The following is a 19,903-nucleotide window of genomic DNA, read 5'->3' on the forward strand; positions in this document are numbered from 1 at the left end:
TGTCTCGTTATTCAGCTTGCTGGAAGAATACATTGCTCTTAAGCGATTCAAGAGTGCAAGGGAGAAGAGTGCTCCAAAGTAGATGTATGCATCACAGCAGGGGTTTCCAGCAATTTACCTTTCTGGTGAGCTGGTACTGCACTTTACACACACATAGAGCACCAGACTGGGTGGAGGAGTGCGTGCGCATAAAGGTGGCTGAGGGCAATGGGAGCAAAACAACCTGGGGCACAGGGGACCCAGTCCCTTTCCTCCTCTTTCGTTCATGGGTAGGGGTACCTTTTTAAGGACCTTCGTTTAAAAAAAGCTACTGGGACAAAACACTCAAATCTATGCTTTAGAGGTATCTTCCCTGACCGGGAATCGAACCCGGGCCGTGGCGGTGAAAGCGCCGAATCCTAGCCACTAGACCACCAGGGAGGAGATGCTCTTGTGTGCTTGCCTTGCTCACCCCCTTATTGTGACTAAGCTAACTCCAATATAAAAATTGCCCGTAAAGTCCGAGTGGGAGAAAGTTAGGTGTCACACAGTGTGTTTGTCATAAGCATTTACCTTTAGCCTCCTGCAAAAGCCTTTTAACTCCGCAAACAGCTCTTGCTGGACAGCCGGTGCTGCAGCAGCCAGCAGAAAAAGGGAGTTGAGTAAAGCTGGGCCTTGGGTCTCACCAGGGTGGCCGAGTGGTTAAGGCGTTGGACTTAAGATCCAATGGACGTTTGTCTGCATGGGTTCGAGCCCCATTCCTGGTATGGGTTTTCAGCTGCTTTGTAAGAAAGTGCAGATGCTTTTGAAAAGCATTTTCCTGCGCCCTTCCACTGCCCCTCTCCAACAGTCCCCATTCAAGTCTCAGCTGTGGGGTCTGCTGCTATTCTGCTACCAGCATGGATGCTTCCCAAAGCAATGCAGTGCCATCTACGCAGATCCCCTGCTTAGAGAAATACACCTCCTATATCTTTTCCCACTGAAGGGAGCAGGAGGAAGTACTTGCTTCCTGGGGAACATGGGTCTGCCCCTGGAATTTTTTAACCCGGCTCTTGCAGATTTCTCCCCTTTTTTGATTTCACCTACAAGCTCTCCCTTGCCAGAGGAGCAGGATCTGCTGATGCAGGCCCGGCTGGCTCAAACGTGCAAAGGCTTTTCCCCAAACCTCTGGGGGAAAATTGAGGAGAGTTCCCTGCCCCCGCCTCCTCTCGCCTCCTGAACGGGCTTCCAAACGGGCAATGCCCTGACGGGTCCCCCACAACCCATCCTGCCCACAGCCACACCCCTGTATAAGAGGGTGACCCATGTCCCTCACCCTCCATGTTCGAACGGAAGGCACCGTCTGTCCTGAGGGGTGTACCAGACAGGCATCTCTCCAGCCAGGCAGACCCCTGCAGCACCCGTTAAGCTCCAAAGCCTATACATTCCCAAGATGCCACAGGTCAGTATGCAAATCAGACAGCCCTGGCCACACCCTCCCTGTGGCTGGCCTCTGCTTTTTTCCGTACGTGCAGCTCAGTTTTTTCTTACCCAGATCCAGACTTCCATTTTAGCAAAAAGGTGGGTTGCAATGGGTCCAGGATGCCATTTGGAAAAAAAACTGCAGGCCTGTCAAAGGAGACTTCCTGCCGCACGCCATGTGGTCAGAAGCCTACAAAAGGAATTGCACTTTGGAATACAGGGTCTCACTTGCTCAAGAGCCTTACACAAGTGACTTTCCTCCCGCTGTGGAAAGCAGCTATAAAGGGACCTTGCGAAAATGATATTTGGAGCTATACTGCGTGATGCTAGGCAAACTGTGAGTCAGAAAGCAACTTCATTTTGAGAAGCCCGCGACCTACGGGAAGGAAAAGTTTAGAAGGGAAGAAGAAGGACTTTTCCCTGACCGGGAATCGAACCCGGGCAGCGGCAGTGAGAGCGCCGAATCCTAACCACTAGACCACCAGGGAGCCCAGGGCCATGCAGCAAAAGTTCATACACTGCTTTCCGAATGACAAAGCTCATGGGGGCTGAAAGCTTATTTTTCTCTACAGCACATATGAATCAGAAATTGAAAAAATCCTCATAATGCCACCTGACTGTCTGTCACTTCCAAGCACAGGCCATCCTCTCCCCCTTGCTACTGAACCGATGAATTCCTGTACAATCGGGATCCACGGGAAAACACAAGAGGGACACCTAGTGGCTGCTGATGGCGCACAGACAGCTGGAACACTTTCTCAACCCTGTCTCGTTATTCAGCTTGCTGGAAGAATACATTGCTCTTAAGCAATTCAAGAGTGCAAGGGAGAAGAGTGCTCCAAAGTAGATGTATGCATCACAGCAGGGGTTTCCAGCAATTTACCTTTCTGGTGAGCTGGTACTGCACTTTACACACACATAGAGCACCAGACTGGGTGGAGGAGTGCGTGCGCATAAAGGTGGCTGAGGGCAATGGGAGCAAAACAACCTGGGGCACAGGGGACCCAGTCCCTTTCCTGCTCTTTCGTTCATGGGTAGGGGTACCTTTTTAAGGACCTTCGTTTAAAAAAGCTACTGGGACAAAACACTCAAATCTATGCTTTAGAGGTATCTTCCCTGACCAGGAATCGAACCCGGGCCGCGGCGGTGAAAGCGCCGAATCCTAGCCTCTAGACCACCAGGGAGGAGATGCTCTTGTGTGCTTGCCTTGCTCACCCCCTTATTGTGACTAAGCTAACTCCAATATAAAAATTGCCCGTAAAGTCCGAGTGGGAGAAAGTTAGGTGTCACACAGTGTGTTTGTCATAAGCATTTACCTTTAGCCTCCTGCAAAAGCCTTTTAACTCCGCAAACAGCTCTTGCTGGACAGCCGGTGCTGCAGCAGCCAGCAGAAAAAGGGAGTTGAGTAAAGCTGGGCCTTGGGTCTCACCAGGGTGGCCGAGTGGTTAATGCGTTGGACTTAAGATCCAATGGACGTTTGTCCGCATGGGTTCGAGCCCCATTCCTGGTATGGGTTTTCAGCTGCTTTGTAAGAAAGTGCAGATGCTTTTGAAAAGCATTTTCCTGCGCCCTTCCACTGCCCCTCTCCAACAGTCCCCATTCAAGTCTCAGCTGTGGGGTCTGCTGCTATTCTGCTACCAGCATGGATGCTTCCCAAAGCAATGCAGTGCCATCTACGCAGATCCCCTGCTTAGAGAAATACACCTCCTATATCTTTTCCCACTGAAGGGAGCAGGAGGAAGTACTTGCTTCCTGGGGAACATGGGTCTGCCCCTGGAATTTTTTAACCCGGCTCTTGCAGATTTCTCCCCTTTTTTGATTTCACCTACAAGCTCTCCCTTGCCAGAGGAGCAGGATCTGCTGATGCAGGCCTGGCTGGCTCAAACGTGTAAAGGCTTTTCCCCAAACCTCTGGGGGAAAATTGAGGAGAGTTCCCTGCCCCCGCCTCCTCTCGCCTTCCGAACGGGCTTCCAAACGGGCAATGCCCTGACGGGTCCCCCACAACCCGTCCTGCCCACAGCCACACCCCTGTATAAGAGGGTGACCCATGTCCCTCACCCTCCATGTTCGAACGGAAGGCACCGTCTGTCCTGAGGGGTGTACCAGACAGGCATCTCTCCAGCCAGGCAGACCCCTGCAGCACCCGTTAAGCTCCAAAGCCTATACATTCCCAAGATGCCACAGGTCAGTATGCAAATCAGACTGCCCTGGCCACACCCTCCCTGTGGCTGGCCTCTGCTTTTTTCCGTACGTGCAGCTCAGTTTTTTCTTACCCAGATCCAGACTTCCATTTTAGCAAAAAGGTGGGTTGCAATGGGTCCAGGATGCCATTTGGAAACAAAGCCTGCAGGCCTGTCAAAGGAGACTTCCTGCCGCACGCCATGTGGTCAGAAGCCTACAAAAGGAATTGCACTTTGGAATACAGGGTCTCACTTGCTCAAGAGCCTTGAACAAGTGACTTTCCTCCCGCTGTGGAAAGCAGCTATAAAGGGACCTTGCGAAAATGATATTTGGAGCTATACTGCGTGATGCTAGGCAAACTGTGAGTCAGAAAGCAACTTCATTTTGAGAAGCCCGCGACCTACGGGAAGGAAAAGTTTTCAAGGGCAGAAGAAGGACTTTTCCCTGACCGGGAATCGAACCCGGGTCGCGGCAGTGAGAGCGCCGAATCCTAACCACTAGACCACCAGGGAGCCCAGTGCCATGCAGCAAAAGTTCATACACTGCTTTCCGAATGACAAAGCTCATGGGGGCTGAAAGCTTATTTTTCACTACAGCACATATGAATCAGAAATTGAAAAAATCCTCATAATGCCACCCGACTGTCTGTCACTTCCAAGCACAGGCCATCCTCTCCCCCTTGCTACTGAACCGATGAATTCCTGTACAATCGGGATCCACGGGAAAACACAAGAGGGACACCTAGTGGCTGCTGATGGCGCACAGACAGCTGGAACACTTTCTCAACCCTGTCTCGTTATTCAGCTTGCTGGAAGAATACATTGCTCTTAAGCGATTCAAGAGTGCAAGGGAGAAGAGTGCTCCAAAGTAGATGTATGCATCACAGCAGGGGTTTCCAGCAATTTACCTTTCTGGTGAGCTGGTACTGCACTTTACACACACATAGAGCACCAGACTGGGTGGAGGAGTGCGTGCGCATAAAGGTGGCTGAGGGCAATGGGAGCAAAACAACCTGGGGCACAGGGGACCCAGTCCCTTTCCTCCTCTTTCGTTCATGGGTAGGGGTACCTTTTTAAGGACCTTCGTTTAAAAAAAGCTACTGGGACAAAACACTCAAATCTATGCTTTAGAGGTATCTTCCCTGACCGGGAATCGAACCCGGGCCGCGGCGGTGAAAGCGCCGAATCCTAGCCACTAGACCACCAGGGAGGAGATGCTCTTGTGTGCTTGCCTTGCTCACCCCCTTATTGTGACTAAGCTAACTCCAATATAAAAATTGCCCGTAAAGTCCGAGTGGGAGAAAGTTAGGTGTCACACAGTGTGTTTGTCATAAGCAATTACCTTCAGCCTCCTGCAAAAGCCTTTTAATTCCGCAAACAGCTCTTGCTGGACAGCCGGTGCTGCAGCAGCCAGCAGAAAAAGGGAGTTGAGTAAAGCTGGGCCTTGGGTCTCACCAGGGTGGCCGAGTGGTTAAGGCGTTGGACTTAAGATCCAATGGACGTTTGTCCGCATGGGTTCGAGCCCAATTCCTGGTATGGGTTTTCAGCTGCTTTGTAAGAAAGTGCAGATGCTTTTGAAAAGCATTTTCCTGCGCCCTTCCACTGCCCCTCTCCAACAGTCCCCATTCAAGTCTCAGCTGTGGGGTCTGCTGCTATTCTGCTACCAGCATGGATGCTTCCCAAAGCAATGCAGTGCCATCTACGCAGATCCCCTGCTTAGAGAAATACACCTCCTATATCTTTTCCCACTGAAGGGAGCAGGAGGAAGTACTTGCTTCCTGGGGAACATGGGTCTGCCCCTGGAATTTTTTAACCCGGCTCTTGCAGATTTCTCCCCTTTTTTGATTTCACCTACAAGCTCTCCCTTGCCAGAGGAGCAGGATCTGCTGATGCAGGCCCGGCTGGCTCAAACGTGCAAAGGCTTTTCCCCAAACCTCTGGGGGAAAATTGAGGAGAGTTCCCTCCTCTCGCCTTCCGAACGGGCTTCCAAACGGGCAATGCCCTGACGGGTCCCCCACAACCCGTCCTGCCCACAGCCACACCCCTGTATAAGAGGGTGACCCATGTCCCTCACCCTCCATGTTCGAACGGAAGGCACCGTCTGTCCTGAGGGGTGTACCAGACAGGCATCTCTCCAGCCAGGCAGACCCCTGCAGCACCCGTTAAGCTCCAAAGCCTATACATTCCCAAGATGCCACAGGTCAGTATGCAAATCAGACTGCCCTGGCCACACCCTCCCTGTGGCTGGCCTCTGCTTTTTTCCGTACGTGCAGCTCAGTTTTTTCTTACCCAGATCCAGACTTCCATTTTAGCAAAAAGGTGGGTTGCAATGGGTCCAGGATGCCATTTGGAAACAAAGCCTGCAGGCCTGTCAAAGGAGACTTCCTGCCGCACGCCATGTGGTCAGAAGCCTACAAAAGGAATTGCACTTTGGAATACAGGGTCTCACTTGCTCAAGAGCCTTGAACAAGTGACTTTCCTCCCGCTGTGGAAAGCAGCTATAAAGGGACCTTGCGAAAATGATATTTGGAGCTATACTGCGTGATGCTAGGCAAACTGTGAGTCAGAAAGCAACTTCATTTTGAGAAGCCCGCAACCTACGGGAAGGAAAAGTTTTCAAGGGCAGAAGAAGGACTTTTCCCTGACCGGGAATCGAACCCGGGCCGCGGCGGTGAGAGCGCCGAATCCTAACCACTAGACCACCAGGGAGCCCAGTGCCATGCAGCAAAAGTTCATACACTGCTTTCCGAATGACAAAGCTCATGGGGGCTGAAAGCTTATTTTTCTCTACAGCACATATGAATCAGAAATTGAAAAAATCCTCATAATGCCACCCGACTGTCTGTCACTTCCAAGCACAGGCCATCCTCTCCCCCTTGCTACTGAACCGATGAATTCCTGTACAATCGGGATCCACGGGAAAACACAAGAGGGACACCTAGTGGCTGCTGATGGCGCACAGACAGCTGGAACACTTTCTCAACCCTGTCTCGTTATTCAGCTTGCTGGAAGAATACATTGCTCTTAAGCGATTCAAGAGTGCAAGGGAGAAGAGTGCTCCAAAGTAGATGTATGCATCACAGCACGGGTTTCCAGCAATTTACCTTTCTGGTGAGCTGGTACTGCACTTTACACACACATAGAGCACCAGACTGGGTGGAGGAGTGCGTGCGCATAAAGGTGGCTGAGGGCAATGGGAGCAAAACAACCTGGGGCACAGGGGACCCAGTCCCTTTCCTCCTCTTTCGTTCATGGGTAGGGGTACCTTTTTAAGGACCTTCGTTTAAAAAAAGCTACTGGGACAAAACACTCAAATCTATGCTTTAGAGGTATCTTCCCTGACCGGGAATCGAACCCGGGCCGCGGCGGTGAAAGCGCCGAACCCTAGCCACTAGACCACCAGGGAGGAGATGCTCTTGTGTGCTTGCCTTGCTCACCCCCTTATTGTGACTAAGCTAACTCCAATATAAAAATTGCCCGTAAAGTCCGAGTGGGAGAAAGTTAGGTGTCACACAGTGTGTTTGTCATAAGCAATTACCTTCAGCCTCCTGCAAAAGCCTTTTAATTCCGCAAACAGCTCTTGCTGGACAGCCGGTGCTGCAGCAGCCAGCAGAAAAAGGGAGTTGAGTAAAGCTGGGCCTTGGGTCTCACCAGGGTGGCCGAGTGGTTAAGGCGTTGGACTTAAGATCCAATGGACGTTTGTCCGCATGGGTTCGAGCCCAATTCCTGGTATGGGTTTTCAGCTGCTTTGTAAGAAAGTGCAGATGCTTTTGAAAAGCATTTTCCTGCGCCCTTCCACTGCCCCTCTCCAACAGTCCCCATTCAAGTCTCAGCTGTGGGGTCTGCTGCTATTCTGCTACCAGCATGGATGCTTCCCAAAGCAATGCAGTGCCATCTACGCAGATCCCCTGCTTAGAGAAATACACCTCCTATATCTTTTCCCACTGAAGGGAGCAGGAGGAAGTACTTGCTTCCTGGGGAACATGGGTCTGCCCCTGGAATTTTTTAACCCGGCTCTTGCAGATTTCTCCCCTTTTTTGATTTCACCTACAAGCTCTCCCTTGCCAGAGGAGCAGGATCTGCTGATGCAGGCCCGGCTGGCTCAAACGTGCAAAGGCTTTTCCCCAAACCTCTGGGGGAAAATTGAGGAGAGTTCCCTCCTCTCGCCTTCCGAACGGGCTTCCAAACGGGCAATGCCCTGACGGGTCCCCCACAACCCGTCCTGCCCACAGCCACACCCCTGTATAAGAGGGTGACCCATGTCCCTCACCCTCCATGTTCGAACGGAAGGCACCGTCTGTCCTGAGGGGTGTACCAGACAGGCATCTCTCCAGCCAGGCAGACCCCTGCAGCACCCGTTAAGCTCCAAAGCCTATACATTCCCAAGATGCCACAGGTCAGTATGCAAATCAGACTGCCCTGGCCACACCCTCCCTGTGGCTGGCCTCTGCTTTTTTCCGTACGTGCAGCTCAGTTTTTTCTTACCCAGATCCAGACTTCCATTTTAGCAAAAAGGTGGGTTGCAATGGGTCCAGGATGCCATTTGGAAACAAAGCCTGCAGGCCTGTCAAAGGAGACTTCCTGCCGCACGCCATGTGGTCAGAAGCCTACAAAAGGAATTGCACTTTGGAATACAGGGTCTCACTTGCTCAAGAGCCTTACACAAGTGACTTTCCTCCCGCTGTGGAAAGCAGCTATAAAGGGACCTTGCGAAAATGATATTTGGAGCTATACTGCGTGATGCTAGGCAAACTGTGAGTCAGAAAGCAACTTCATTTTGAGAAGCCCGCGACCTACGGGAAGGAAAAGTTTTGAAGGGAAGAAGAAGGACTTTTCCCTGACCGGGAATCGAACCCGGGCCGCGGCGGTGAGAGCGCCGAATCCTAACCACTAGACCACCAGGGAGCCCAGTGCCATGCAGCAAAAGTTCATACACTGCTTTCCGAATGACAAAGCTCATGGGGGCTGAAAGCTTATTTTTCTCTACAGCACATATGAATCAGAAATTGAAAAAATCCTCATAATGCCACCCGACTGTCTGTCACTTCCAAGCACAGGCCATCCTCTCCCCCTTGCTACTGAACCGATGAATTCCTGTACAATCGGGATCCACGGGAAAACACAAGAGGGACACCTAGTGGCTGCTGATGGCGCACAGACAGCTGGAACACTTTCTCAACCCTGTCTCGTTATTCAGCTTGCTGGAAGAATACATTGCTCTTAAGCGATTCAAGAGTGCAAGGGAGAAGAGTGCTCCAAAGTAGATGTATGCATCACAGCACGGGTTTCCAGCAATTTACCTTTCTGGTGAGCTGGTACTGCACTTTACACACACATAGAGCACCAGACTGGGTGGAGGAGTGCGTGCGCATAAAGGTGGCTGAGGGCAATGGGAGCAAAACAACCTGGGGCACAGGGGACCCAGTCCCTTTCCTCCTCTTTCGTTCATGGGTAGGGGTACCTTTTTAAGGACCTTCGTTTAAAAAAAGCTACTGGGACAAAACACTCAAATCTATGCTTTAGAGGTATCTTCCCTGACCGGGAATCGAACCCGGGCCGCGGCGGTGAAAGCGCCGAATCCTAGCCACTAGACCACCAGGGAGGAGATGCTCTTGTGTGCTTGCCTTGCTCACCCCCTTATTGTGACTAAGCTAACTCCAATATAAAAATTGCCCGTAAAGTCCGAGTGGGAGAAAGTTAGGTGTCACACAGTGTGTTTGTCATAAGCATTTACCTTTAGCCTCCTGCAAAAGCCTTTTAACTCCGCAAACAGCTCTTGCTGGACAGCCGGTGCTGCAGCAGCCAGCAGAAAAAGGGAGTTGAGTAAAGCTGGGCCTTGGGTCTCACCAGGGTGGCCGAGTGGTTAAGGCGTTGGACTTAAGATCCAATGGACGTTTGTCTGCATGGGTTCGAGCCCCATTCCTGGTATGGGTTTTCAGCTGCTTTGTAAGAAAGTGCAGATGCTTTTGAAAAGCATTTTCCTGCGCCCTTCCACTGCCCCTCTCCAACAGTCCCCATTCAAGTCTCAGCTGTGGGGTCTGCTGCTATTCTGCTACCAGCATGGATGCTTCCCAAAGCAATGCAGTGCCATCTACGCAGATCCCCTGCTTAGTGAAATACACCTCCTATATCTTTTCCCACTGAAGGGAGCAGGAGGAAGTACTTGCTTCCTGGGGAACATGGGTCTGCCCCTGGAATTTTTTAACCCGGCTCTTGCAGATTTCTCCCCTTTTTTGATTTCACCTACAAGCTCTCCCTTGCCAGAGGAGCAGGATCTGCTGATGCAGGCCCGGCTGGCTCAAACGTGCAAAGGCTTTTCCCCAAACCTCTGGGGGGAAATTGAGGAGAGTTCCCTGCCCCCGCCTCCTCTCGCCTCCTGAACGGGCTTCCAAACGGGCAATGCCCTGACGGGTCCCCCACAACCCATCCTGCCCACAGCCACACCCCTGTATAAGAGGGTGACCCATGTCCCTCACCCTCCATGTTCGAACGGAAGGCACCGTCTGTCCTGAGGGGTGTACCAGACAGGCATCTCTCCAGCCAGGCAGACCCCTGCAGCACCCGTTAAGCTCCAAAGCCTATACATTCCCAAGATGCCACAGGTCAGTATGCAAATCAGACAGCCCTGGCCACACCCTCCCTGTGGCTGGCCTCTGCTTTTTTCCGTACGTGCAGCTCAGTTTTTTCTTACCCAGATCCAGACTTCCATTTTAGCAAAAAGGTGGGTTGCAATGGGTCCAGGATGCCATTTGGAAAAAAAACTGCAGGCCTGTCAAAGGAGACTTCCTGCCGCACGCCATGTGGTCAGAAGCCTACAAAAGGAATTGCACTTTGGAATACAGGGTCTCACTTGCTCAAGAGCCTTACACAAGTGACTTTCCTCCCGCTGTGGAAAGCAGCTATAAAGGGACCTTGCGAAAATGATATTTGGAGCTATACTGCGTGATGCTAGGCAAACTGTGAGTCAGAAAGCAACTTCATTTTGAGAAGCCCGCGACCTACAGGAAGGAAAAGTTTAGAAGGGAAGAAGAAGGACTTTTCCCTGACCGGGAATCGAACCCGGGCAGCGGCGGTGAGAGCGCCGAATCCTAACCACTAGACCACCAGGGAGCCCAGTGCCATGCAGCAAAAGTTCATACACTGCTTTCCAAATGACAAAGCTCATGGGGGCTGAAAGCTTATTTTTCTCTACAGCACATATGAATAAGAAATTGAAAAAATCCTCATAATGCCACCTGACTGTCTGTCACTTCCAAGCACAGGCCATCCTCTCCCCCTTGCTACTGAACCGATGAATTCCTGTACAATCGGGATCCACGGGAAAACACAAGAGGGACACCTAGTGGCTGCTGATGGCGCACAGACAGCTGGAACACTTTCTCAACCCTGTCTCGTTATTCAGCTTGCTGGAAGAATACATTGCTCTTAAGCGATTCAAGAGTGCAAGGGAGAAGAGTGCTCCAAAGTAGATGTATGCATCACAGCAGGGGTTTCCAGCAATTTACCTTTCTGGTGAGCTGGTACTGCACTTTACACACACATAGAGCACCAGACTGGGTGGAGGAGTGTGTGCGCATAAAGGTGGCTGAGGGCAATGGGAGCAAAACAACCTGGGGCACAGGGGACCCAGTCCCTTTCCTGCTCTTTCGTTCATGGGTAGGGGTACCTTTTTAAGGACCTTCGTTTGAAAAAGCTACTGGGACAAAACACTCAAATCTATGCTTTAGAGGTATCTTCCCTGACCGGGAATCAAACCCGGGCCGCGGCGGTGAAAGCGCCGAATCCTAGCCTCTAGACCACCAGGGAGGAGATGCTCTTGTGTGCTTGCCTTGCTCACCCCCTTATTGTGACTAAGCTAACTCCAATATAAAAATTGCCCGTAAAGTCCGAGTGGGAGAAAGTTAGGTGTCACACAGTGTGTTTGTCATAAGCATTTACCTTTAGCCTCCTGCAAAAGCCTTTTAACTCCGCAAACAGCTCTTGCTGGACAGCCGGTGCTGCAGCAGCCAGCAGAAAAAGGGAGTTGAGTAAAGCTGGGCCTTGGGTCTCACCAGGGTGGCCGAGTGGTTAAGGCGTTGGACTTAAGTTCCAATGGACGTTTGTCCGCATGGGTTCGAGCCCCATTCCTGGTATGGGTTTTCAGCTGCTTTGTAAGAAAGTGCAGATGCTTTTGAAAAGCATTTTCCTGCGCCCTTCCACTGCCCCTCTCCAACAGTCCCCATTCAAGTCTCAGCTGTGGGGTCTGCTGCTATTCTGCTACCAGCATGGATGCTTCCCAAAGCAATGCAGTGCCATCTACGCAGATCCCCTGCTTAGAGAAATACACCTCCTATATCTTTTCCCACTGAAGGGAGCAGGAGTAAGTACTTGCTTCCTGGGGAACATGGGTCTGCCCCTGGAATTTTTTAACCCGGCTCTTGCAGATTTCTCCCCTTTTTTGATTTCACCTACAAGCTCTCCCTTGCCAGAGGAGCAGGATCTGCTGATGCAGGCCCGGCTGGCTCAAACGTGTAAAGGCTTTTCCCCAAACCTCTGGGGGAAAATTGAGGAGAGTTCCCTGCCCCCGCCTCCTCTCGCCTTCCGAACGGGCTTCCAAACGGGCAATGCCCTGACGGGTCCCCCACAACCCGTCCTGCCCACAGCCACACCCCTGTATAAGAGGGTGACCCATGTCCCTCACCCTCCATGTTCGAACGGAAGGCACCGTCTGTCCTGAGGGGTGTACCAGACAGGCATCTCTCCAGCCAGGCAGACCCCTGCAGCACCCGTTAAGCTCCAAAGCCTATACATTCCCAAGATGCCACAGGTCAGTATGCAAATCAGACTGCCCTGGCCACACCCTCCCTGTGGCTGGCCTCTGCTTTTTTCCGTACGTGCAGCTCAGTTTTTTCTTACCCAGATCCAGACTTCCATTTTAGCAAAAAGGTGGGTTGCAATGGGTCCAGGATGCCATTTGGAAACAAAGCCTGCAGGCCTGTCAAAGGAGACTTCCTGCCGCACGCCATGTGGTCAGAAGCCTACAAAAGGAATTGCACTTTGGAATACAGGGTCTCACTTGCTCAAGAGCCTTGAACAAGTGACTTTCCTCCCGCTGTGGAAAGCAGCTATAAAGGGACCTTGCGAAAATGATATTTGGAGCTATACTGCGTGATGCTAGGCAAACTGTGAGTCAGAAAGCAACTTCATTTTGAGAAGCCCGCGACCTACGGGAAGGAAAAGTTTTCAAGGGCAGAAGAAGGACTTTTCCCTGACCGGGAATCGAACCCGGGCCGCGGCGGTGAGAGCGCCGAATCCTAACCACTAGACCACCAGGGAGCCCAGTGCCATGCAGCAAAAGTTCATACACTGCTTTCCGAATGACAAAGCTCATGGGGGCTGAAAGCTTATTTTTCTCTACAGCACATATGAATCAGAAATTGAAAAAATCCTCATAATGCCACCCGACTGTCTGTCACTTCCAAGCACAGGCCATCCTCTCCCCCTTGCTACTGAACCGATGAATTCCTGTACAATCGGGATCCACGGGAAAACACAAGAGGGACACCTAGTGGCTGCTGATGGCGCACAGACAGCTGGAACACTTTCTCAACCCTGTCTCGTTATTCAGCTTGCTGGAAGAATACATTGCTCTTAAGCGATTCAAGAGTGCAAGGGAGAAGAGTGCTCCAAAGTAGATGTATGCATCACAGCACGGGTTTCCAGCAATTTACCTTTCTGGTGAGCTGGTACTGCACTTTACACACACATAGAGCACCAGACTGGGTGGAGGAGTGCGTGCGCATAAAGGTGGCTGAGGGCAATGGGAGCAAAACAACCTGGGGCACAGGGGACCCAGTCCCTTTCCTCCTCTTTCGTTCATGGGTAGGGGTACCTTTTTAAGGACCTTCGTTTAAAAAAAGCTACTGGGACAAAACACTCAAATCTATGCTTTAGAGGTATCTTCCCTGACCGGGAATCGAACCCGGGCCGCGGCGGTGAAAGCGCCGAACCCTAGCCACTAGACCACCAGGGAGGAGATGCTCTTGTGTGCTTGCCTTGCTCACCCCCTTATTGTGACTAAGCTAACTCCAATATAAAAATTGCCCGTAAAGTCCGAGTGGGAGAAAGTTAGGTGTCACACAGTGTGTTTGTCATAAGCAATTACCTTCAGCCTCCTGCAAAAGCCTTTTAATTCCGCAAACAGCTCTTGCTGGACAGCCGGTGCTGCAGCAGCCAGCAGAAAAAGGGAGTTGAGTAAAGCTGGGCCTTGGGTCTCACCAGGGTGGCCGAGTGGTTAAGGCGTTGGACTTAAGATCCAATGGACGTTTGTCCGCATGGGTTCGAGCCCAATTCCTGGTATGGGTTTTCAGCTGCTTTGTAAGAAAGTGCAGATGCTTTTGAAAAGCATTTTCCTGCGCCCTTCCACTGCCCCTCTCCAACAGTCCCCATTCAAGTCTCAGCTGTGGGGTCTGCTGCTATTCTGCTACCAGCATGGATGCTTCCCAAAGCAATGCAGTGCCATCTACGCAGATCCCCTGCTTAGAGAAATACACCTCCTATATCTTTTCCCACTGAAGGGAGCAGGAGGAAGTACTTGCTTCCTGGGGAACATGGGTCTGCCCCTGGAATTTTTTAACCCGGCTCTTGCAGATTTCTCCCCTTTTTTGATTTCACCTACAAGCTCTCCCTTGCCAGAGGAGCAGGATCTGCTGATGCAGGCCCGGCTGGCTCAAACGTGCAAAGGCTTTTCCCCAAACCTCTGGGGGAAAATTGAGGAGAGTTCCCTCCTCTCGCCTTCCGAACGGGCTTCCAAACGGGCAATGCCCTGACGGGTCCCCCACAACCCGTCCTGCCCACAGCCACACCCCTGTATAAGAGGGTGACCCATGTCCCTCACCCTCCATGTTCGAACGGAAGGCACCGTCTGTCCTGAGGGGTGTACCAGACAGGCATCTCTCCAGCCAGGCAGACCCCTGCAGCACCCGTTAAGCTCCAAAGCCTATACATTCCCAAGATGCCACAGGTCAGTATGCAAATCAGACTGCCCTGGCCACACCCTCCCTGTGGCTGGCCTCTGCTTTTTTCCGTACGTGCAGCTCAGTTTTTTCTTACCCAGATCCAGACTTCCATTTTAGCAAAAAGGTGGGTTGCAATGGGTCCAGGATGCCATTTGGAAACAAAGCCTGCAGGCCTGTCAAAGGAGACTTCCTGCCGCACGCCATGTGGTCAGAAGCCTACAAAAGGAATTGCACTTTGGAATACAGGGTCTCACTTGCTCAAGAGCCTTACACAAGTGACTTTCCTCCCGCTGTGGAAAGCAGCTATAAAGGGACCTTGCGAAAATGATATTTGGAGCTATACTGCGTGATGCTAGGCAAACTGTGAGTCAGAAAGCAACTTCATTTTGAGAAGCCCGCGACCTACGGGAAGGAAAAGTTTTGAAGGGAAGAAGAAGGACTTTTCCCTGACCGGGAATCGAACCCGGGCCGCGGCGGTGAGAGCGCCGAATCCTAACCACTAGACCACCAGGGAGCCCAGTGCCATGCAGCAAAAGTTCATACACTGCTTTCCGAATGACAAAGCTCATGGGGGCTGAAAGCTTATTTTTCTCTACAGCACATATGAATCAGAAATTGAAAAAATCCTCATAATGCCACCCGACTGTCTGTCACTTCCAAGCACAGGCCATCCTCTCCCCCTTGCTACTGAACCGATGAATTCCTGTACAATCGGGATCCACGGGAAAACACAAGAGGGACACCTAGTGGCTGCTGATGGCGCACAGACAGCTGGAACACTTTCTCAACCCTGTCTCGTTATTCAGCTTGCTGGAAGAATACATTGCTCTTAAGCGATTCAAGAGTGCAAGGGAGAAGAGTGCTCCAAAGTAGATATATGCATCACAGCAGGGGTTTCCAGCAATTTACCTTTCTGGTGAGCTGGTACTGCACTTTACACACACATAGAGCACCAGACTGGGTAGAGGAGTGCGTGCGCATAAAGGTGGCTGAGGGCAATGGGAGCAAAACAACCTGGGGCACAGGGGACCCAGTCCCTTTCCTCCTCTTTCGTTCATGGGTAGGGGTACCTTTTTAAGGACCTTCGTTTAAAAAAAGCTACTGGGACAAAACACTCAAATCTATGCTTTAGAGGTATCTTCCCTGACCGGGAATCGAACCCGGGCCGCGGCGGTGAAAGCGCCGAATCCTAGCCACTAGACCACCAGGGAGGAGATGCTCTTGTGTGCTTGCCTTGCTCACCTCCTTATTGTGACTAAGCTAACTCCATTATAAAAATTGCCCGTAAAGTCCGAGTGGGAGAAAGTTAGGTGTCACACAGTGTGTTTGTCATAAGCATTTACCTTTAGCCTCCTGCAAAAGCCTTTTAACTCCGCAAACAGCTCTTGCTGGACAGCCGGTGCTGCAGCAGCCAGCAGAAAAAGGGAGTTGAGTAAAGCTGGACCTTGGGTCTCACCAGGGTGGCCGAGTGGTTAAGGCGTTGGACTTAAGATCCAATGGACGTTTGTCCGCATAGGTTCGAGTCCCATTCCTGGTATGGGTTTTCAGCTGCTTTGTAAGAAAGTGCAGATGCTTTTGAAAAGCATTTTCCTGCGCCCTTCCACTGCCCCTCTCCAACAGTCCCCATTCAAGTCTCAGCTGTGGGGTCTGCTGCTATTCTGCTACCAGCATGGATGCTTCCCAAAGCAATGCAGTGCCATCTACGCAGATCCCCTGCTTAGAGAAATACACCTCCTATATCTTTTCCCACTGAAGGGAGCAGGAGGAAGTACTTGCTTCCTGGGGAACATGGGTCTGCCCCTGGAATTTTTTAACCCGGCTCTTGCAGATTTCTCCCCTTTTTTGATTTCACCATTAAGCTCTCCCTTGCCAGAGGAGCAGGATCTGCTGATGCAGGCCCGGCTGGCTCAAACGTGCAAAGGCTTTTCCCCAAACCTCTGGGGGAAAATTGAGGAGAGTTCCCTGCCCCCACCTCCTCAACGGGCTTCCAAACGGGCAATGCCCTGACGGGTCCCCCACAACCCATCCTGCCCACAGCCACACCCCTGTATAAGAGGGTGACCCATGTCCCTCACCCTCCATGTTCGAACGGAAGGCACCGTCTGTCCTGAGGGGTGTACCAGACAGGCATCTCTCCAGCCAGGCAGACCCCTGCAGCACCCGTTAAGCTCCAAAGCCTATACATTCCCAAGATGCCACAGGTCAGTATGCAAATCAGACAGCCCTGGCCACACCCTCCCTGTGGCTGGCCTCTGCTTTTTTCCGTACGTGCAGCTCAGTTTTTTCTTACCCAGATCCAGACTTCCATTTTAGCAAAAAGGTGGGTTGCAATGGGTCCAGGATGCCATTTGGAAAAAAAACTGCAGGCCTGTCAAAGGAGACTTCCTGCCGCACGCCATGTGGTCAGAAGCCTACAAAAGGAATTGCACTTTGGAATACAGGGTCTCACTTGCTCAAGAGCCTTACACAAGTGACTTTCCTCCCGCTGTGGAAAGCAGCTATAAAGGGACCTTGCGAAAATGATATTTGGAGCTATACTGCGTGATGCTAGGGAAACTGTGAGTCAGAAAGCAACTTCATTTTGAGAAGCCCGCGACCTACGGGAAGGAAAAGTTTTGACGGGAAGAAGAAGGACTTTTCCCTGACCGGGAATCGAACCCGGGCCGCGGCGGTGAGAGCGCCGAATCCTAACCACTAGACCACCAGGGAGCCCAGTGCCATGCAGCAAAAGTTCATACACTGCTTTCCGAATGACAAAGCTCATGGGGGCTGAAAGCTTATTTTTCTCTACAGCACATATGAATCAGAAATTGAAAAAATCCTCATAATGCCACCCGACTGTCTGTCACTTCCAAGCACAGGCCATCCTCTCCCCCTTGCTACTGAACCGATGAATTCCTGTACAATCGGGATCCACGGGAAAACACAAGAGGGACACCTAGTGGCTGCTGATGGCGCACAGACAGCTGGAACACTTTCTCAACCCTGTCTCGTTATTCAGCTTGCTGGAAGAATACATTGCTCTTAAGCGATTCAAGAGTGCAAGGGAGAAGAGTGCTCCAAAGTAGATGTATGCATCACAGCAGGGGTTTCCAGCAATTTACCTTTCTGGTGAGCTGGTACTGCACTTTACACACACATAGAGCACCAGACTGGGTGGAGGAGTGCGTGCGCATAAAGGTGGCTGAGGGCAATGGGAGCAAAACAACCTGGGGCACAGGGGACCCAGTCCCTTTCCTGCTCTTTCGTTCATGGGTAGGGGTACCTTTTTAAGGACCTTCGTTTAAAAAAGCTACTGGGACAAAACACTCAAATCTATGCTTTAGAGGTATCTTCCCTGACCGGGAATCGAACCCGGGCCGCGGCGGTGAAAGCGCCGAATCCTAGCCACTAGACCACCAGGGAGGAGATGCTCTTGTGTGCTTGCCTTGCTCACCCCCTTATTGTGACTAAGCTAACTCCAATATAAAAATTGCCCGTAAAGTCCGAGTGGGAGAAAGTTAGGTGTCACACAGTGTGTTTGTCATAAGCATTTACCTTTAGCCTCCTGCAAAAGCCTTTTAACTCCGCAAACAGCTCTTGCTGGACAGCCGGTGCTGCAGCAGCCAGCAGAAAAAGGGAGTTGAGTAAAGCTGGGCCTTGGGTCTCACCAGGGTGGCCGAGTGGTTAAGGCGTTGGACTTAAGATCCAATGGACGTTTGTCTGCATGGGTTCGAGCCCCATTCCTGGTATGGGTTTTCAGCTGCTTTGTAAGAAAGTGCAGATGCTTTTGAAAAGCATTTTCCTGCGCCCTTCCACTGCCCCTCTCCAACAGTCCCCATTCAAGTCTCAGCTGTGGGGTCTGCTGCTATTCTGCTACCAGCATGGATGCTTCCCAAAGCAATGCAGTGCCATCTACGCAGATCCCCTGCTTAGAGAAATACACCTCCTATATCTTTTCCCACTGAAGGGAGCAGGAGGAAGTACTTGCTTCCTGGGGAACATGGGTCTGCCCCTGGAATTTTTTAACCCGGCTCTTGCAGATTTCTCCCCTTTTTTGATTTCACCTACAAGCTCTCCCTTGCCAGAGGAGCAGGATCTGCTGATGCAGGCCCGGCTGGCTCAAACGTGCAAAGGCTTTTCCCCAAACCTCTGGGGGAAAATTGAGGAGAGTTCCCTGCCCCCGCCTCCTCTCGCCTCCTGAACGGGCTTCCAAACGGGCAATGCCCTGACGGGTCCCCCACAACCCATCCTGCCCACAGCCACACCCCTGTATAAGAGGGTGACCCATGTCCCTCACCCTCCATGTTCGAACGGAAGGCACCGTCTGTCCTGAGGGGTGTACCAGACAGGCATCTCTCCAGCCAGGCAGACCCCTGCAGCACCCGTTAAGCTCCAAAGCCTATACATTCCCAAGATGCCACAGGTCAGTATGCAAATCAGACTGCCCTGGCCACACCCTCCCTGTGGCTGGCCTCTGCTTTTTTCCGTACGTGCAGCTCAGTTTTTTCTTACCCAGATCCAGACTTCCATTTTAGCAAAAAGGTGGGTTGCAATGGGTCCAGGATGCCATTTGGAAACAAAGCCTGCAGGCCTGTCAAAGGAGACTTCCTGCCGCACGCCATGTGGTCAGAAGCCTACAAAAGGAATTGCACTTTGGAATACAGGGTCTCACTTGCTCAAGAGCCTTGAACAAGTGACTTTCCTCCCGCTGTGGAAAGCAGCTATAAAGGGACCTTGCGAAAATGATATTTGGAGCTATACTGCGTGATGCTAGGCAAACTGTGAGTCAGAAAGCAACTTCATTTTGAGAAGCCCGCGACCTACGGGAAGGAAAAGTTTTCAAGGGCAGAAGAAGGACTTTTCCCTGACCGGGAATCGAACCCGGGCCGCGGCGGTGAGAGCGCCGAATCCTAACCACTAGACCACCAGGGAGCCCAGTGCCATGCAGCAAAAGTTCATACACTGCTTTCCGAATGACAAAGCTCATGGGGGCTGAAAGCTTATTTTTCTCTACAGCACATATGAATCAGAAATTGAAAAAATCCTCATAATGCCACCCGACTGTCTGTCACTTCCAAGCACAGGCCATCCTCTCCCCCTTGCTACTGAACCGATGAATTCCTGTACAATCGGGATCCACGGGAAAACACAAGAGGGACACCTAGTGGCTGCTGATGGCGCACAGACAGCTGGAACACTTTCTCAACCCTGTCTCGTTATTCAGCTTGCTGGAAGAATACATTGCTCTTAAGCGATTCAAGAGTGCAAGGGAGAAGAGTGCTCCAAAGTAGATGTATGCATCAC

The 19,903-nt window shown here is 51.5% G+C and overlaps 27 non-coding genes across 27 annotated transcripts; 9 read left to right on the forward strand and 18 right to left on the reverse strand.

Annotated features, from left to right (window-relative positions):
• Positions 1-348: 348 nt before the first annotated feature.
• Positions 349-420, reverse strand: TRNAE-UUC (transfer RNA glutamic acid (anticodon UUC)). The gene has a single exon. It is a non-coding gene; the product is annotated as a tRNA-Glu (tRNA).
• Positions 421-663: 243 nt separating this feature from the next.
• TRNAL-UAA (transfer RNA leucine (anticodon UAA)) lies at positions 664-746 on the forward strand. The gene has a single exon. It is a non-coding gene; the product is annotated as a tRNA-Leu (tRNA).
• Positions 747-1,856: 1,110 nt separating this feature from the next.
• TRNAE-CUC (transfer RNA glutamic acid (anticodon CUC)) lies at positions 1,857-1,928 on the reverse strand. The gene has a single exon. It is a non-coding gene; the product is annotated as a tRNA-Glu (tRNA).
• A 624-nt stretch (positions 1,929-2,552) lies between these two features.
• Positions 2,553-2,624, reverse strand: TRNAE-UUC (transfer RNA glutamic acid (anticodon UUC)). The gene has a single exon. It is a non-coding gene; the product is annotated as a tRNA-Glu (tRNA).
• A 243-nt stretch (positions 2,625-2,867) lies between these two features.
• On the forward strand, positions 2,868-2,950 carry TRNAL-UAA (transfer RNA leucine (anticodon UAA)). Its single transcript has one exon. It is a non-coding gene; the product is annotated as a tRNA-Leu (tRNA).
• Positions 2,951-4,061: 1,111 nt separating this feature from the next.
• TRNAE-CUC (transfer RNA glutamic acid (anticodon CUC)) lies at positions 4,062-4,133 on the reverse strand. Its single transcript has one exon. It is a non-coding gene; the product is annotated as a tRNA-Glu (tRNA).
• Positions 4,134-4,758: 625 nt separating this feature from the next.
• Positions 4,759-4,830, reverse strand: TRNAE-UUC (transfer RNA glutamic acid (anticodon UUC)). The gene has a single exon. It is a non-coding gene; the product is annotated as a tRNA-Glu (tRNA).
• Positions 4,831-5,073: 243 nt separating this feature from the next.
• Positions 5,074-5,156, forward strand: TRNAL-UAA (transfer RNA leucine (anticodon UAA)). Its single transcript has one exon. It is a non-coding gene; the product is annotated as a tRNA-Leu (tRNA).
• Positions 5,157-6,257: 1,101 nt separating this feature from the next.
• On the reverse strand, positions 6,258-6,329 carry TRNAE-CUC (transfer RNA glutamic acid (anticodon CUC)). The gene has a single exon. It is a non-coding gene; the product is annotated as a tRNA-Glu (tRNA).
• Positions 6,330-6,954: 625 nt separating this feature from the next.
• TRNAE-UUC (transfer RNA glutamic acid (anticodon UUC)) lies at positions 6,955-7,026 on the reverse strand. Its single transcript has one exon. It is a non-coding gene; the product is annotated as a tRNA-Glu (tRNA).
• Positions 7,027-7,269: 243 nt separating this feature from the next.
• On the forward strand, positions 7,270-7,352 carry TRNAL-UAA (transfer RNA leucine (anticodon UAA)). Its single transcript has one exon. It is a non-coding gene; the product is annotated as a tRNA-Leu (tRNA).
• A 1,101-nt stretch (positions 7,353-8,453) lies between these two features.
• Positions 8,454-8,525, reverse strand: TRNAE-CUC (transfer RNA glutamic acid (anticodon CUC)). The gene has a single exon. It is a non-coding gene; the product is annotated as a tRNA-Glu (tRNA).
• Positions 8,526-9,150: 625 nt separating this feature from the next.
• TRNAE-UUC (transfer RNA glutamic acid (anticodon UUC)) lies at positions 9,151-9,222 on the reverse strand. Its single transcript has one exon. It is a non-coding gene; the product is annotated as a tRNA-Glu (tRNA).
• A 243-nt stretch (positions 9,223-9,465) lies between these two features.
• TRNAL-UAA (transfer RNA leucine (anticodon UAA)) lies at positions 9,466-9,548 on the forward strand. Its single transcript has one exon. It is a non-coding gene; the product is annotated as a tRNA-Leu (tRNA).
• Positions 9,549-10,658: 1,110 nt separating this feature from the next.
• On the reverse strand, positions 10,659-10,730 carry TRNAE-CUC (transfer RNA glutamic acid (anticodon CUC)). Its single transcript has one exon. It is a non-coding gene; the product is annotated as a tRNA-Glu (tRNA).
• A 624-nt stretch (positions 10,731-11,354) lies between these two features.
• On the reverse strand, positions 11,355-11,426 carry TRNAE-UUC (transfer RNA glutamic acid (anticodon UUC)). The gene has a single exon. It is a non-coding gene; the product is annotated as a tRNA-Glu (tRNA).
• Positions 11,427-11,669: 243 nt separating this feature from the next.
• Positions 11,670-11,752, forward strand: TRNAL-UAA (transfer RNA leucine (anticodon UAA)). Its single transcript has one exon. It is a non-coding gene; the product is annotated as a tRNA-Leu (tRNA).
• Positions 11,753-12,863: 1,111 nt separating this feature from the next.
• On the reverse strand, positions 12,864-12,935 carry TRNAE-CUC (transfer RNA glutamic acid (anticodon CUC)). Its single transcript has one exon. It is a non-coding gene; the product is annotated as a tRNA-Glu (tRNA).
• Positions 12,936-13,560: 625 nt separating this feature from the next.
• On the reverse strand, positions 13,561-13,632 carry TRNAE-UUC (transfer RNA glutamic acid (anticodon UUC)). The gene has a single exon. It is a non-coding gene; the product is annotated as a tRNA-Glu (tRNA).
• Positions 13,633-13,875: 243 nt separating this feature from the next.
• On the forward strand, positions 13,876-13,958 carry TRNAL-UAA (transfer RNA leucine (anticodon UAA)). Its single transcript has one exon. It is a non-coding gene; the product is annotated as a tRNA-Leu (tRNA).
• Positions 13,959-15,059: 1,101 nt separating this feature from the next.
• Positions 15,060-15,131, reverse strand: TRNAE-CUC (transfer RNA glutamic acid (anticodon CUC)). Its single transcript has one exon. It is a non-coding gene; the product is annotated as a tRNA-Glu (tRNA).
• Positions 15,132-15,756: 625 nt separating this feature from the next.
• Positions 15,757-15,828, reverse strand: TRNAE-UUC (transfer RNA glutamic acid (anticodon UUC)). The gene has a single exon. It is a non-coding gene; the product is annotated as a tRNA-Glu (tRNA).
• A 243-nt stretch (positions 15,829-16,071) lies between these two features.
• TRNAL-UAA (transfer RNA leucine (anticodon UAA)) lies at positions 16,072-16,154 on the forward strand. Its single transcript has one exon. It is a non-coding gene; the product is annotated as a tRNA-Leu (tRNA).
• A 1,100-nt stretch (positions 16,155-17,254) lies between these two features.
• TRNAE-CUC (transfer RNA glutamic acid (anticodon CUC)) lies at positions 17,255-17,326 on the reverse strand. Its single transcript has one exon. It is a non-coding gene; the product is annotated as a tRNA-Glu (tRNA).
• A 624-nt stretch (positions 17,327-17,950) lies between these two features.
• TRNAE-UUC (transfer RNA glutamic acid (anticodon UUC)) lies at positions 17,951-18,022 on the reverse strand. The gene has a single exon. It is a non-coding gene; the product is annotated as a tRNA-Glu (tRNA).
• Positions 18,023-18,265: 243 nt separating this feature from the next.
• Positions 18,266-18,348, forward strand: TRNAL-UAA (transfer RNA leucine (anticodon UAA)). The gene has a single exon. It is a non-coding gene; the product is annotated as a tRNA-Leu (tRNA).
• Positions 18,349-19,459: 1,111 nt separating this feature from the next.
• Positions 19,460-19,531, reverse strand: TRNAE-CUC (transfer RNA glutamic acid (anticodon CUC)). The gene has a single exon. It is a non-coding gene; the product is annotated as a tRNA-Glu (tRNA).
• Between the last annotated feature and the right edge of the window lie 372 nt (positions 19,532-19,903).

The sequence above is a fragment of the Lissotriton helveticus genome, chromosome 4_1, assembly GCF_964261635.1.
Source record: "Lissotriton helveticus chromosome 4_1, aLisHel1.1, whole genome shotgun sequence".
Lineage (NCBI taxonomy): Eukaryota > Metazoa > Chordata > Amphibia > Caudata > Salamandridae > Lissotriton > Lissotriton helveticus.